At 38.4% G+C, this 15,031-nt stretch overlaps 1 protein-coding gene across 6 annotated transcripts in view; it reads left to right on the forward strand.

Moving 5' to 3' along the window:
• Positions 1–15,031, forward strand: part of kazna (kazrin, periplakin interacting protein a) — a 198,226-nt gene that overhangs the window by 122,219 nt on the left and 60,976 nt on the right. The window lies entirely within an intron of this gene.

Genomic DNA, 15,031 nt, shown 5'->3' on the forward strand with positions numbered 1-15,031 from the left:
AACACACCAACCAGGACCCAAGCCCCCGAGGCCCGGCCCGGGCCCCAGCCCAGAGATCCCATCATCACTTCATGTTGATCACACAAGCTGCACATGAGTTTTGTGTCTGTGTCTGTCACAGCTACGATGCGATTATAAAGGTGAAAATAATTCCAGCTGCAATATCACAGCTGGTTGTAAAAGAGAAAATAGAATTCAAACTAACTGTTTATTTAATTGTGATGGTGAAAATAAAATGTATGAGATGTAATTTCAATTTTAGACATGATGATAATCTAAACCACTTAATTTGAGTGATGTGGATTTAAAAACTGCATTGTGGAAACTAATGCTAAATCAGCATTCGGCTCAACTTTGCCTCAGTTTAGTGGCTTTTTATGTAACAATGTGCATAGTTTCTTCAAATGCTGCAATCAGTTCAGCGATTAAGGACAGTTAATAACACTATGTTGAATACAGATGTGGTTGTCAGTAGCAACAGTTTCGGGGCATAAAAGATTCTCCGGGGTTCACAAATTCAGCGTTCGTGCACACCACAAGGAGCAGGTAACTATGAAAACTGAACAAATGGCTCACACAGTACGGAATTCATCAGATGGCCAGTATTTCTGATCTTGAGTTTCTTTCTCTCGCCTGGATGTGAGTTGTCATCACTTTAATATTGCCCTTTGATACCTGCGCTTGTTCGTGCTTGTGTTATGGAAGAAGGGGAGGGAAGGCTAGTGCATGGCCCCGTCCCAAGTTGAATCAAAGTATATTTTCCTCATTATTTTATCGCACATTTTAATGAGTCGTTTATAGAGTTCGATTGAGATGATGGCAGAAATGAGAGGGAGCATTCAGGGAGCATAAGGAGAAAGTGGATGAGGGCAGGAATGTGCAAAAAAAAAGGTTGGAAAGACGGATGAAGGGTGCCTTTCATTAGGCTAATGTTTCTATGCTCTTTCTTCACTGTTCCTCACGTCTCAACTCCTCCCAGCGAGGACGCGAGAGAGAGATGAGAGGGAAAAAATGCAGACGCAGGAGCAAAAGCTTCCGATGAATGATATCTTCCCTCTGTAATGTCATTCTTGAATGATGTCAGTTAGTTGTGACATACTGCTCCCATTTATCCTTATGCGTGACACTTTAAAACTACTAGAGCTACTAGAATAAACTGTGTTAAGTGCATGTAGACAAGGGTCATGTGTGGATGCGTTATATTTATCCATCACAGTGCATAGGATACACCTTTGTTTGCTTGGTTTTACCTACTCCAGAAGCCCCCTCTCTCCTCACTCCTCCATGCATGATTAAGGGATTGGAAGATCCTTCATGATAGCGGAGGGGATGAGATTTCCGGGTCACGGCAGCAGATCGGACATGAGGCAGCATAAGTTAGCATAATGAAAAGCACTGAGGGAGATCAGGAATGAGGGGAAAGCTGGAGGCAGGAGTAAGGATACTTTGGGGGGAGAGGACTTAGTGTGAGCGAAATGATCCACAGTCAGCAGATAAAAGCAAAAGTGTGAAACAGAGATGGGTATTTGTCAGGTATTTTAAAGTGAAGTGAGACAGTGGACCAGAAAAGAGCCTCTGATCTGACAAGGTTTGGAGAGCCTGTGCTGCCTGTGATGAGTTTGGGGAGGATTTTTGTTATGAGGAAATACAAGGCAAATTCTGTCTGTTTTTCATACAAAATACAAAATAAATTCTTTTATGTAGTAATTTTTATTCAGGCATTTAATGCAATGATAAATGCTCAGTACATCACATTCAAAGGCAAATTCTAATAAGACAGAGGACTGTGATGAGTTGTAGTGAGTAATACTGTAGCTCCGCTAGTAACATAAAAAATAATGGTGATTGGCAACAAAGATGAAAAAAAAAAAGAGAATAGGATATAACTAGATATATCTTGACTAGATATGCAGCAAGATATATTAAGATATAAAGTAGCTCTTATTATATCTTGTCTCTCGTCTTCTTCTCATTTAGTGTATTTTATTGATATGACTTATGCTCTTTTTAAAAAATTAATATTAGTTGCATCACTATCTTTAAATAGTACAAAAATAAAATGTGAGACGAATATATAAAAAAATATGTTGCAATTATTTTATGTTGTAAAAAAGCAACAATATTTTTAGGTTCTGATGTAGTGATGTGTTTCTGGTGACTTGGCGTTTTCATTGCTAATTAAACAGTTCATAAGGTTGCTGGGAGACTTTCCTCAGCTTCAATTTGGGATTTTCTGAGAAACATTTTTAAGACAAAAATAATAATTCCAGCAGAATTATTATACACGTGTTATTGTCATCTGCCATTTTTCTTCTTCTTCTCTGGCTAGCTAGTCTCACACCGACAGACTGGTCATACTTTAAAACGACCCTCTCGATTCTGCACTACGTGTTTCTATTCAGATTTTCAACATTTCATACTATTTCTGAAATGTTCCAATATTTCCTTTGATAAAGTCCCATTTATTTTGAATGAACAGCTAGCCTTCTCTTTTACCTGTGGCTTACTGGCAGAGTAACCCCCTCTCCTTTGTATGTTTAAGGTCATAAGAAAAGAAAACTGTAAACACTTTCCAGTGTACAAAAGAATTCCATACTGCATTAGGTACAGAGTAGCTGCTGTCTCAGATACATCACACTTATGTGTACATGTGTTTATGAGCCCTACAGCTTTGTTAGCCAACCTCTTTACCTTCCTCGTTTTACTCTCACCAGAGGCAATCTACAGACCAAGTCTGCCAGTAGCAAGAATCCCACTGTGGTTTTTTCAGAAATTGCATACTCTAGATGTGTTTTTCTTTTAAATTATCACTGTCTGTATGAGGTTGGCTGCGTAGGTCTCACATTAACGTCATCATTTTATTATGAGCCATTGCGGCTAGCCACTACCTTAGTGATAACAGACGGCTAATGTGACTGTTGGGTAATTGCTAATGGTCGAACAGCTAACGTTAACATGCGCACCGAGCAGGTTAACATTCATGACAACTGCTGAACACTTCAGTGTTGTTCAAACAGAAGCTTTACTGCCCTTTTGATACGTGTGTCAACTGGAGAAGATAAAGACAGCCATTGGTGATTTCAGTACTGTTGCAATTTAATATCAAATCCAGTATTAATTTTAGTATGACCCTACTCTTCACCAATATTATTTGTCTTAGTCCTGATTACCGTGTTGATTTCTCAGTAAGTTTTAACTGTTGATTAATTCTATAAACAACCACTTTAATTGCTTTCGTTATGATTTTTTTATGTTTGTGATGGTGGTCTTGCTGAACTAACTCATGCCATCCAAAGCTTTCACACATCTTGGCCAGCCACCCACACTTACGGACTGTCAACCTCTTTCTTTCACTACCTCATAGCTTTGAATCAGCACTAAACCCTGCAAGCATCGCTCATACTTTCTCAAGAGTCATATCATTTTACCTTTTTGCCTAGTAGATAAAGCATATTCATCCCTCCATAATCTTGACAAACACCTTCCTTTTCATTTAGAGAGCAGAAAAGTTCATAACAATTTAATTTCAGTTACTTAGCTGTTTCCTGTCATATCTGTCTCTCTAAGTAGCATGCTCCATTAGAAACCCATAAAACTGACACCAGTAGTATATTAAAACTTCACTTGAAATGCCTTATTTTGAAGCAGCTTTTGGCATAAAATGTTATGAAAGGATTGCAAATTATAGCATTATACAATAATGCATTGTGTGGCACTAAAAGACTGCAACAGTGTTCATCATATTGTCTTTTACTGTGCCTTGCCAGTCTAAAAGGAGATGGGAAGAAAAAGAAACAACAGCCTTCAAAGTCCTTTGACTAAAGTGTAGTATTCTCTATTTTGCTGTTTCTTTGAGTCATAATTGGTGTTAAAAGCTGTTCATAATACACATTTGGCATAGATGGTATTTATTAAATTGATTCTGAACAAATCGAGGGGTGCTGAAGAGGATTTACATTCAATTTTACCTTCTAGGTTTTTTTTTTTTTTGCATAATTGCATCGGGAATATAATTATTCAAATATCTTCATATTCATTCTCGAGGCAAATTTCAAATTAGTTTATTAAGTATCCGCAGATTCTGTTTTTTATTCAAATATAGTTGGTTAATGTAATATGGTTATAATGCCTGGACTTGGGGAGCTGGTTGCTAATATTTCTGTACCTTTTTTCTTTTTTTTGTAAACGCTTATTGGCATAATGGGACAGATGTGATTGTGATGTCAGTCCTTTCCTCCAACCTTCGGCAAGCCTTTGGAAAACGTTATTCCAGGATTCCCGAAGACATCAAATTATTTATTTCTTTAATACAGTTTGAAGTATGCATTTATCCCGGTCTTTCCAAAAATTTGACTTACTATAGCTATGAACATTGAACTATTTCACCACATGTGGATTGTCCTGTAAAACAGCTGGCAGGGTTGTCGTAGTAACGCTTATAGTTTAGTAGTTAGGTGTAGTAATGGTTAAGAGCCAATTGTAGTTGACATACTGTATCTATTTATAATTACATATACATGAAATCTATATGTTTACAGCTGCAACAGACTGTGGAAAAATATGAGGAACTGTTGGTGCTATAAGTTATTTATTATTTAAAGCCGATCAAATGAGAGGATCCAAGATTCATCCCCATCCAGTTTCCTGATATGAGCTGTCATGCTGCTCTCCATCTCCCAAAGTACTTTGATTCCTGATAAAGTGCGGAAGTGGCCGTGCTCAGGCCATTTTAAAATACTGTAGTGCTGGCAGGCACCTGTCTCTTGTCTGTAATAGAGCTGAGCAGAAAGGACATTTTTCACTTTACATACAGTGACGACGTGTTCATTCCTCAGATGGCTGCTGTGAAAATGACATTCGCGCGTTAACAAAAGCCCACTTCTCCTCGGTTTGGTTTCTCAGGCAGCAGCTCATTTTCTCCTAAGTCCTTATACCAACTAATAACATCCCTAGCCTACACGCTTCCTTGAATGGCCTGCCTCGCATATTCGGCAGCCTTTCATTACAATGTGAATTGAGAACGAGGCATGTTGAGATCTGGGGTAGTTAGTGTGGGCGGCTACAGATTAAGCACCGGCTCCCCGCAATCAAACCCCAGGTCCATTAGTTCCATTAATCTTCCGAACATTTATACGGTGCCTTGAATTGGGGTCTCGATGCAGGTGAAGCAGTGGGGGGAAAAGGCCTGTCCTGGCTGCTTATGATTAATGCATAAATACGTGAGCTTTATCACAAGTCCAGCACTCTCGGAACCAGAGAATGTCAGCGTAATTAAAGGCGAGTGGCAGACGTAGGAAAAGCGAGGCAGTGTCTATCTGCAGATTGCAGACTGAGCAGGGGCACACGGGCAGCTTGGTGAAGGTTCCAGCAGCAGCCGTCTATTCATTCCTTAATCACCTCCACTACTCATTAGGGTCTGCTTTTGTTCCAGCCGTCGCCTTTCCCTGCACTGTGCCGGCTGATAAAATATGGCAGGCTCAGAAGAAAGAAGAGCTTGGGGAACCCCATTAAACAGTGACAGAGAAAGGACAGAAATCAGGAGGAAAAAAAGGTGATGTTGGAGTGGTGAAGTCAGCCAAGTAAGAAAGAAGAGAGGGCTCAAGGTAGAGAGGGAGTGACAGGAATGTGTGTGACAGAGAGAGGGAACAGTCCAACCATAGAGATTAGCATTTCCACTTGGTCTCCCCTGTAGGACTGATAGAATATAGAACATTTAATATCATAACCTCACAGAGTTCACCATATTGGAATGTGACTCCCTGACTTGGCCTCTACAGTAATCTCCATAAAACTATGAACTTGAACGCTTTGTAAATGTAGAGTGTCGCTGTGTTCTATTACAGTGACTGGCTATAAACGATTCGGTCACTAAATGTAATAAGGTCTTCCGCTATATGAAGTCTCTTTCTTATTATTATGATGCCAGGTTAATGTGTTTCATTGAGAGTGAGGCCATCCTGGGTGGACTTGATGGAAAAAAGAGGATGTGAAATGGATCCAACATTTCTTTTGGCAGCTTTGAACCATAAAATCAATTAATTTGTTAAAATGGCAAAATCAATGTGTTGGTTGATTACAGCAGGATAGATAGATACATGCTGTAGTGATGGACATACAGTACTGCAAAAGGCTAGAGGCTCCCATCGTTTCTTTTTATCTTGCTAATATGTAATAGGTGCAGCAGTTTATTGAATATACATAGAAATATACTTGGAAACACAGTATATAAGGCAAAAACTGAGTTTTTATTGGAATTGTGTTTGGGATCCTTGCCATGTCGAAAAACTAAGTTCTTGCTTTTTTAAATTTGCATTTATTGTTACATAAGAGCTGTTGATAACTGATTTTTATTGCCTTTTCTCCCTGTTATCCTTCCTTGAAAATGGCTTCTTGACAGCCAACCTTCACTGAGATCATTTTTGATGAGGCTTTGGTGAACAATAGTCTTTGCTAGATTTTTTCCTATTGCTTAAGGACATGACTTTCAGATACTGTTCATCTGCTGTTGATAGTTTTTTAGTCGTTTTTGGAAATCTTATCTGTTAAGTGGCTTTCATTGAATGATTCATAAGTGTTAAGTGGCTTAACAAATAAAAAAAGGATTCCCTTGAAAACAATCGGGTTCAAAGACTGGAGTGACCAATATTCAAAGAAAAACCTCTGAAAAGACTCCAGAAAGCTTAAAGAACTATTGCTCAAGCCCATTTCAAATATTTACAAGAAGCGCTGGCACCTTGAGAAAGTAAAAAATAAAAACCGACTGCTGGCCTAAGACTTTTGCAGTGCTGTATGTGCTCATATATAAAAACATGGTATACTTCCAGCCATGTTCAGACTATATCATCTATTCATGGTAGCAGCAGCAATAATAACAACAAAATAAAACACTGAAGCCCTCTATGAATATTTTTCTCAGCTTCACAGATTATGTTTTTGGTGTGAAATACTTGGCTCCCTGCTGGCAAGCATCCGAGGTCTTTTAAAAATGCACAATGTCTGTAGTTTGAAGTAAGTCTTCCTACAGCCTCGGTGATGTAAAGGGAGCTTGGCTGTCTGTATTTTGAGGGAGCAGTTTATTTTGGGAGATGCAACCTGTTTCATCCCTGCTGAGAAGGGGAACAACAGGGGGTTCTTGTTGTCTGAGTTGTCCATGCAAGTTTTACTGCAGATGTATGAAGGTAAATCAGGCACCTATGGGTATCAGCAGTCAGGTGGCATTACTGAAGAGGCAGGTGGGTGGGTTTTTTGTGTTTGTTTTGTAGCATTTTTTATGGTTAAGGAGAAACATTGTAAAAATTAGTAAGTATATGCTTCAAACATTACAGTTTAGGATAATTAGAATGATTTTAAATAACTAATGAACAGAAATATGGCACTAACAATTCCCCAGATTCAAAATCCTAACATCTGAGAAGACAAATCAGCAAATATTTAGCGTGCTTGTCAGAACAGTCGGTTGATAAATCTGCAAATAATTTCTGCACTGGTTTAGATATTCAGTGGCTGTGTTAGCTGCTATTTAAGAGTATGATTAAACTCATTCATTTTTGGTTGTCAGCATTTTCCCTTTCATACAAAGATTTTTCCAGTCTTTTAATTACATTATCAACTGTAGGTGATTAAATCCCCGTATGTTTCCATTCAGTTTTCATAACAGGAAACATTATTCTTATTCTTTTAAAGCAGCCTGTCACAGTGAAATCACAGTGAAAGACCCGGCCTCTTTGGATGCTCTTTTTATACCCTGTCACGTCATTGACCTGCTTCCAGTTAACCTAATTAATTGTCTCAGTCTTTTGTTGCCTATGACCTAACTCTTTTCAAACGTCTTGTAGGAAAGATTAAATATAATAAACCCAATAAAATATCTAGTTTCTAGTTAAAAATTTTAAATGTTTATTAATTAGCTAATTTAATTTTACATAATTTTACATAATAGCAGGTGGTGTGTGCTTGGCATGCAATGGCCTTTTAAGACATGCTTCCTGAAAGCAAATGTGTTTACATGTTCAGAAAAACCACCATCCTAGTCTTCCTGTAGCTACACCCCACTACACTGATCTCACTACGGGAGCTGTCTTTTTTTCTATTTTTCAGAGTTGAAGAATTGATGTTTCTTTTTTTCTGTGACATTATGGTTTTTGGAGTATGATGCATGTCTTTCAAATGAGCATATCTTTGCCTTTTTTCCTTGCTTTTCTGCTATTCCCGTGTAATTGCATGGGAAGAATTGTTTTAATAAGGAAAAATGGCCATACAACTGAATAAAATCTCTGTAACACAGACTGTGTGTGTCAGAAAGTGAGAAATTTCCCACAAGTGATTAACATGCCTGCGAGGACCTGTATTACACGTAGGTGACGTTCTGTGCGTGTCGGATTGCTTTCGGCACAAGCGGATCGGCAAAGTGATTCTGATAATTACGTACATATTTACTGCATGAAGTATAACAGTTGTTTTAGTGTCTCTGCCAAATCAATATTTATTTCATCAAAGAACAATTACCTTTTTCCTCACTTGTGTGCTCAATATTAAGTTGAACTGCTTGTTATTCATAAAGCAAACCGAGGACGTTTGATGGGAAAATGGAACCAAGTCAAAGAGTGTCATAAATTCTCATCAGTTGTACAAAACAAACAACAAAAAAACCAAAAACATATTTGCTGCAACGCAGTTTATTGCTTTCTCGTGAACGTTTTATTTTGAGAGATATTGCAACCCCTTTGCAGCTATTATGTTTGTGTATAAACCTCTCTGCAAACACAAACGCTGCTTCTTACTTAATAAGACAGAGCTGATGAGTCAGTGTTGTGAATGTCAAATTATTATCCCCAAACCTCCTTCTTTCTTTGTAGCTTAAAAATGAGGCTAGAGCTGGATTCTGATGTGATGTACTGAAATTCATTTTGGGGGGAATTTAAATGAAATGGGTAAAAAAAAACAACAACAACAAAACTTTGCATACTATCCTTATTTATTTCTGAACTTCCTCAGTATTGTGAGTATTTGGATATTTTGTCCCCTGTCTGCAGAAATTCAGGAACCTAAACTTCACACCAAAATATGTTATTCTCTCCCACAGAAAACACAGCTTTCTGCATGAAATGCTTCGGTTATTTATCCATGGGCCATATTCGCACGGTGGCCACCTAATGGCTAGTCTGGCAAGCCTCACAGGTCGCTTTTCTTTTCTTGCAGTTTCTTCTAACTCGAAAGGGGGCTTACAGACAGGTGGCAACTAGCAGTAACGTGGCAACCATTCATTCATTCACTTATATGCATAACAGGCAAAACAATCATTAGTCATGCATTGAGACAAAGAATTTGATTATCCGTTTTTCATATCCATAATGTTACTAAAACACATCATTGATTCACAGCTCTTTAGTTGAGTCTACAAAAAAAAAGGCCAAATTAAACACAGTTTGACAGGCATTAAATATTATAAGACTTTTTTCACCAACAAGGTGAAATTAGAGGAAAACGTGACATATGTCAACATGGTGTGCAGTGTGTCCTTAAGAAAACTGAGGAAACTGGACAGTGAAGGTGAAAATAAGTATTTTTATGTCATGTTATGTCTGTAGGACATGAATGGTAAGTCTTTTTCCCTTAAGGAATGAAAGAGCATGCCTAAAGAAGTTCAGGCTGTGTTGTCATAACAAATATTGACTGTCAAGCTCGTTAGGATTACGCAGACTTTGTTTTTGGCTTTATATGTTATATATTTTCATACCTATGCTTCAATAAAGTCTGAAAGACTGACCTTTGGTTGGGAAACCTAAAAAAATCCAAAGGTGCAGGAGGTAAAGACGGTTCAAAATCGAGCAATAATGGCATGCAATGACATGCACTCTGATGGTGTATAATGTATGCATCACATTAAGTGTGCAGCTTTCTTCATTTTTATGCCCGATTGGAAAAAAAAAACAACCCCTATATGCTTTAATAGTGTGTGGTGTATATGTGCACTTTGAGAGAAATAAGGAAAAAAATACTTTTTTTCAGATAATATTCCGGTTGGACCATGAGGAAATGGGGAAAAAGCAACAGGAAGCTGGAAACAGAGAGATGAAATGATGCTCTTATCTCAAATCCTTAATAGATCACACCAAACATGATTTAAAAGATGCACAGGGAAAGGTTTACAGAAAGCTTCACTCTCTTTCAAGGTGCAGTGCAGCAAATGCAGCGATGCAGAGCAACAAAAAAGATGATATTTTTCATTGTTTCTTCAGCACTCCAATATTATCAGCCTTTTGATATAGTGTACGTTTGACTTCAGTGAGCTGAGCTGAAGATTTAACGATCAATATGAAGCACTTGGACCACACTAGACCCACATATTCAGCGATTTCAAAAGCGCATTGATTCAAAGGGCATGAACAGTGACCGAAAAAACACATCTACCTCCCTGATAAATCAATTTGACTAAAAAAATGACATTTTATATTTTCAGAGCTGCAGACTGACTGATCTCTCCCCCTACTGTTAAATGTGTTTTTTATCTTAAGCCTGTAAATTTGAAAAGCATTTCTTATAAAATCCTTAGAGCAGAAATCTCTCTATACCTTTGACTTAAGTGTGCACTAACTGAACCAGTGTTAATAATAATAATAATAATAATAATAAAAATACATTTTATTTGAAAGCGCCTTTCAAAATACTCAAGGTCACTGTACACAGTAGAATAAAAGCAACATAAAAGCAAGCAGTTTACAGAATCATAAAAGCATAAGACATAAACAAATAAAATAGCAGAGTGGAGAGGTTATGTGGGATAAGCTATTTTGTACAAGTGGGTTTTGAGTTTGGACTTAAAGAGTGAGAAGGAAGAGATATTTCTTAGATTAGGAGGTAGGGAATTCCAGAGTCGTGGAGCAGAGCAGCTGAAAGCCCTGCTCCCCATGGTTGCAAGACGGGGGAAGGGACGGAGAGTGAAAGGGAAGAAGAAGATCTGAGACAATGAGATGGGGCGGTGATCTTAACCAGATCAGAGAGATATGGAGGAGAGAGATGATGAATAGCCTTAATAAATGTGTACAAGAGTATTTTGAAATTGATGCGATATTTATATTGGAGCCAATGAAGCTGCTGCAAGGCAGGAGTGATGTGGTGGACAGAAGGGGTCCTGGTGATGATACGAGCAGCAGAGTTCTGGACGCGTTGGAGCATGTGGGTGGATTTTTGAGTAAGACCAAAAAGAAGTGAATTACAATAATCAATCCGGGAAATAACAAGGCTATGGACAAGAATGGCAGTGGCATGTGGGGTGAGAAAAGGACGGAGACGATTAATGTTGCGCAATTGAAAATATGCAGACCGAGTAACATTATTAATGTGTGAATTGAAAGGTAAAGTACTGTCGAGGATGACACCCAAACTTTTCACAGAGGAAGAAATGAAGACCGGTGAGTTATCGATAGTAATAGAGAAACTGTTGGTTCTGGATAATGTTGATTTAGTGCCGACCAAGAGGAGCTCGGATTTATTACTATTGAGTTTGAGAAAATTAGAAGAGAACCATGAATTTTGTTCAGCTAAACAGAGGGTGAAGAGCAGAATCAGGTTTAGTGGACAGATAAAGCTGCGTGTCATCGGCATAACACTGAAAATGGATATTGTATTTACGGAAAATATGTCCAAGCGGTAGAAGGTAGATAATGAAAAGAAGGGGCCCTAGGACAGATCCCTGGGGCACGCCAGTGGTCAAAGGGAAGGGCTGAGAAGTAAAGGATTTGAGTTGAATGACCTGAGTGCGATCAGACAGGTATGATTTAAACCAGGCTAGTGGAGTATGGGAGAGACCGATAGAGGCTAGCCTACTGAGAAGTATAGAGTGAGAAATAGTGTCGAAAGCAGCACTCAGATCGAGGAGAATAAGAATGGAAAGTGAACCGGAGTCAGCTGCCATAAGAAGATCATTGGTTATTTTTATAAGTACTGTTTCCGTGCTATGGGAGGGGCAAAAACCAGACTGGAACTGTTCATACAGATTATTATTATTAATTAATTGTGAGTGGAATTCTTTTCTCAAGAATTTTTGAAAGGAATGGTAGATTGGAAATAGGCCAAAAATTCTCAAAATTATTGGGATCTAGACCAGTTTTTTTCAATATTGGGGTGATGGCGGGAATTTTGAGGGAAGAAGGAACAGTTCCAGTGGTAAGTGAAGAGCAGATGATGGCAGATATGAGGGGAAGCAAAGAAGGTAAACATGCCTTAACCAAAACTGTAGGAATGGTGTCTAGCTGACAAGTAGAAGGTTTTGACTTGCAGATGAAATCTGAAATATCAGTAACCGAGGGGAGCTGGAAAGCAGAAAAACAGTGTGATGGGAGATGAATTACACAGGAAGAGCTAAATGGAACATTGGAAACCAGTTCTTGGTGTATTTTGTGAATATACTCAATGAAAAATAACATTAAAGAATCACAAAAGGAGGTTGAGTAAAGATGAGCAGGTAAAGAATCTGGTGACCTGAAAGAAGAGTTGAACAGTGAAAACAGTATCTTGGTTGAGTCATCTTTTGAACAGATAATGGTGGAGTAGTAAGCAGATTTTGTTTGATTAATACACTCCTTATAATACATAATACGATTATTAAACATTTCCTTGTGGATATTCAGACCAGTTTTTTTTATAAAGGTGTTCAAGTCTGTTCAATCATTAGCAGTATTTTGATCATTTCATAATCTTATAAAAAAAATCTAATGTAATCTGAAATGACCAAAATACCCTTTGGATAACACTTGAAACTTGAGAGAGAGATGAAGAGATCCAGAGATGAGGAGTAAATGAGTTCAAGGTATTTGTGGAAATTGTTATTTTAGCTCGACATGATGGTATTCACAGTTTAAAATTTTTTTTAAAATTTTTATTATTATTTTTTTTTAAATTGTCAAGTCATACCTGAGCTCAGTCTGCATCATATTTCTATGCTTTTTTCCCTCCATACCGGCTTAACCTTACTATCGTCATCAAACAGCTGTCATGGTTTACTTCTTCCTTGGCATTTATTCCACCATACTCTTAGCCTTTGCCTGGGTTTTAAATGTCGGTGAGGGCCTGTCAAAGGTACTATGCAGGGAAGATAAAACATTTTCACGAGGCTACTGGGCAGCAACGGCTTGAACTTGGCAGATAAGTGTGAGCTTTGAATTTATACATTATTCAAAAAACTGACATCTGTGTTCCCAGTGCCAAAGGCTGCACCTCGGGCGAGTTTGAAAAATTATACGTTTGCAAGGTGGCAAAGAGTTATGCGCAGTTAAAAACAGCCCTCATGTTTTACCAATCACCTTAGGTGGGGGACAGGGAGCCAGGCTGTTATTTGTAGCCTTATAAAACCCATTTTAAAAAGTGAGATGACTAATCTTGCCGTAATGACAGCACCACCCCTGGAACTTCAGCTCCCAGACACATCTGTGCTCAATTACTGCAAATAATTCAACCAGCAAACAGCATCTTAATAGGTGGGTGGTGGAGTGATGGCAGAAGGAACGGGTAGAGGCCAGGGAGGAGCAGAGATTGAAGAGTGAAGTGGAAAAGATGTAGTTTGCAGAAATGGGAATTTTATTGTATGTGTGAGCAGAGGAGAATCTCAAATATTTCAACTTTTTTTTGCTAAGAGAACTTTATTATTCGTCTTGAAGTAGCAATTGTCATTCTTGGAGTGTTGGGTGTCTAAAACTCTTCATGCATGCACGAGTGTGATGGACTGAGAGGACAGCAGAAGTTGACTGTACACGTCTAAGTGACAAAGTCATTTTAGCAAACACTTTTATGTGAGTTAACCTGGAGCAATGCATTCAATATGCATTCACTGCATGCCACTGGTGGGAACCAAAAACTATATTAGAAACCACTGAACCTCACATGAAATCAAATGCACTCGGGTTATAAAAATGCTAATATTTATGTGTGTGCATCAGTCTCTCAGTTTCCTTACAGTGTAAGGAGTGAGGAGTAAAAGTTGATTATGTGTGTACTGGGAAGGATTTTGTGGACTTGTTGGTGTTGTGTGCGGCATTAATCCTTCTGGTTCCTACACACATTGCAACCTGTAATGCCTGTCGGTCTGTTTATGTTAATAAGTTTGCACTTCAGTCACATCTTGATTGACTGAGGTGACTTTCAGCTTTAATTCAAACCATTTTCAAACATAGTCCCACATTTCAGAGACTTTCACACTGACATGATTTTAATTTTTAAGATTGTTTTTATTACTTGGATGAAAATCCTTAGTAGACAATGACTTGCAGACAGTGAAATTTAGAACCCATGAACGTCACCGACCGCTGCAGCTGACTTCAGCCTTGTAGTCAAAGCTGAAATGCTTGCTCTGTTGGGTGGAGATCGGGTCATCTTGGCCTTTGAAAAATATCCAGCTTAGTTGCATTGAGAAATGTTTGCAGTTTGCTTTGGGTTGTTATCCACTTGCAGTGCAAAGTGCTGTCAGTGTGACCAGTGTTGCAGATTTAGCTTAACCTGAGCAGAGAGTATAGCCCATTTCACAACTTCTCCAGCTACTTCTATCAGCAGTCACATCATCAATAAACACTCATGACCTGGGTCCACTGGCAGCCATACCTGCCGTAACATTGTCTCTATCATGCTTGACAGATAATGGGGAATGCTTTGGATTATGATTTCTTTCTTTACGTTGCCATACTTTTCTTTTTCTCCCATTGCCTTGGTAAGTTTCTCTTGCTTCATCTATCCAAAGAATTCTTTTGATTGTAGATTTTGATAACAATATGCCTACCTCTTTTGTTTTGGTTTTATTAGCCAAAGGAATAATTATTTGTCCCACTTTACTCGTCATCTGTGGTCTTTTAGGTCTATTGGTCCATGAATTTATAGATCCAGAATATAGATTTGGCTGCTGTCCCTCTGATAGCTTAATGATAGCCTCACTCAGTTGCACTGACACCTTATGACCTCATATTGAAAGCTGCAGTGAGCAGTTACCAAATGCAAGTTTGGCACTTGGAACCAACCTCAGATATTTTATCTGCACAATTTACCA

The sequence above is a fragment of the Mchenga conophoros genome, linkage group LG20 (genome assembly GCF_057382185.1).
Source record: "Mchenga conophoros isolate Kocher_MC1m ecotype Shallow Benthic linkage group LG20, M_conophoros_male_GT1.1, whole genome shotgun sequence".
NCBI classification, from domain to species: domain Eukaryota; kingdom Metazoa; phylum Chordata; class Actinopteri; order Cichliformes; family Cichlidae; genus Mchenga; species Mchenga conophoros.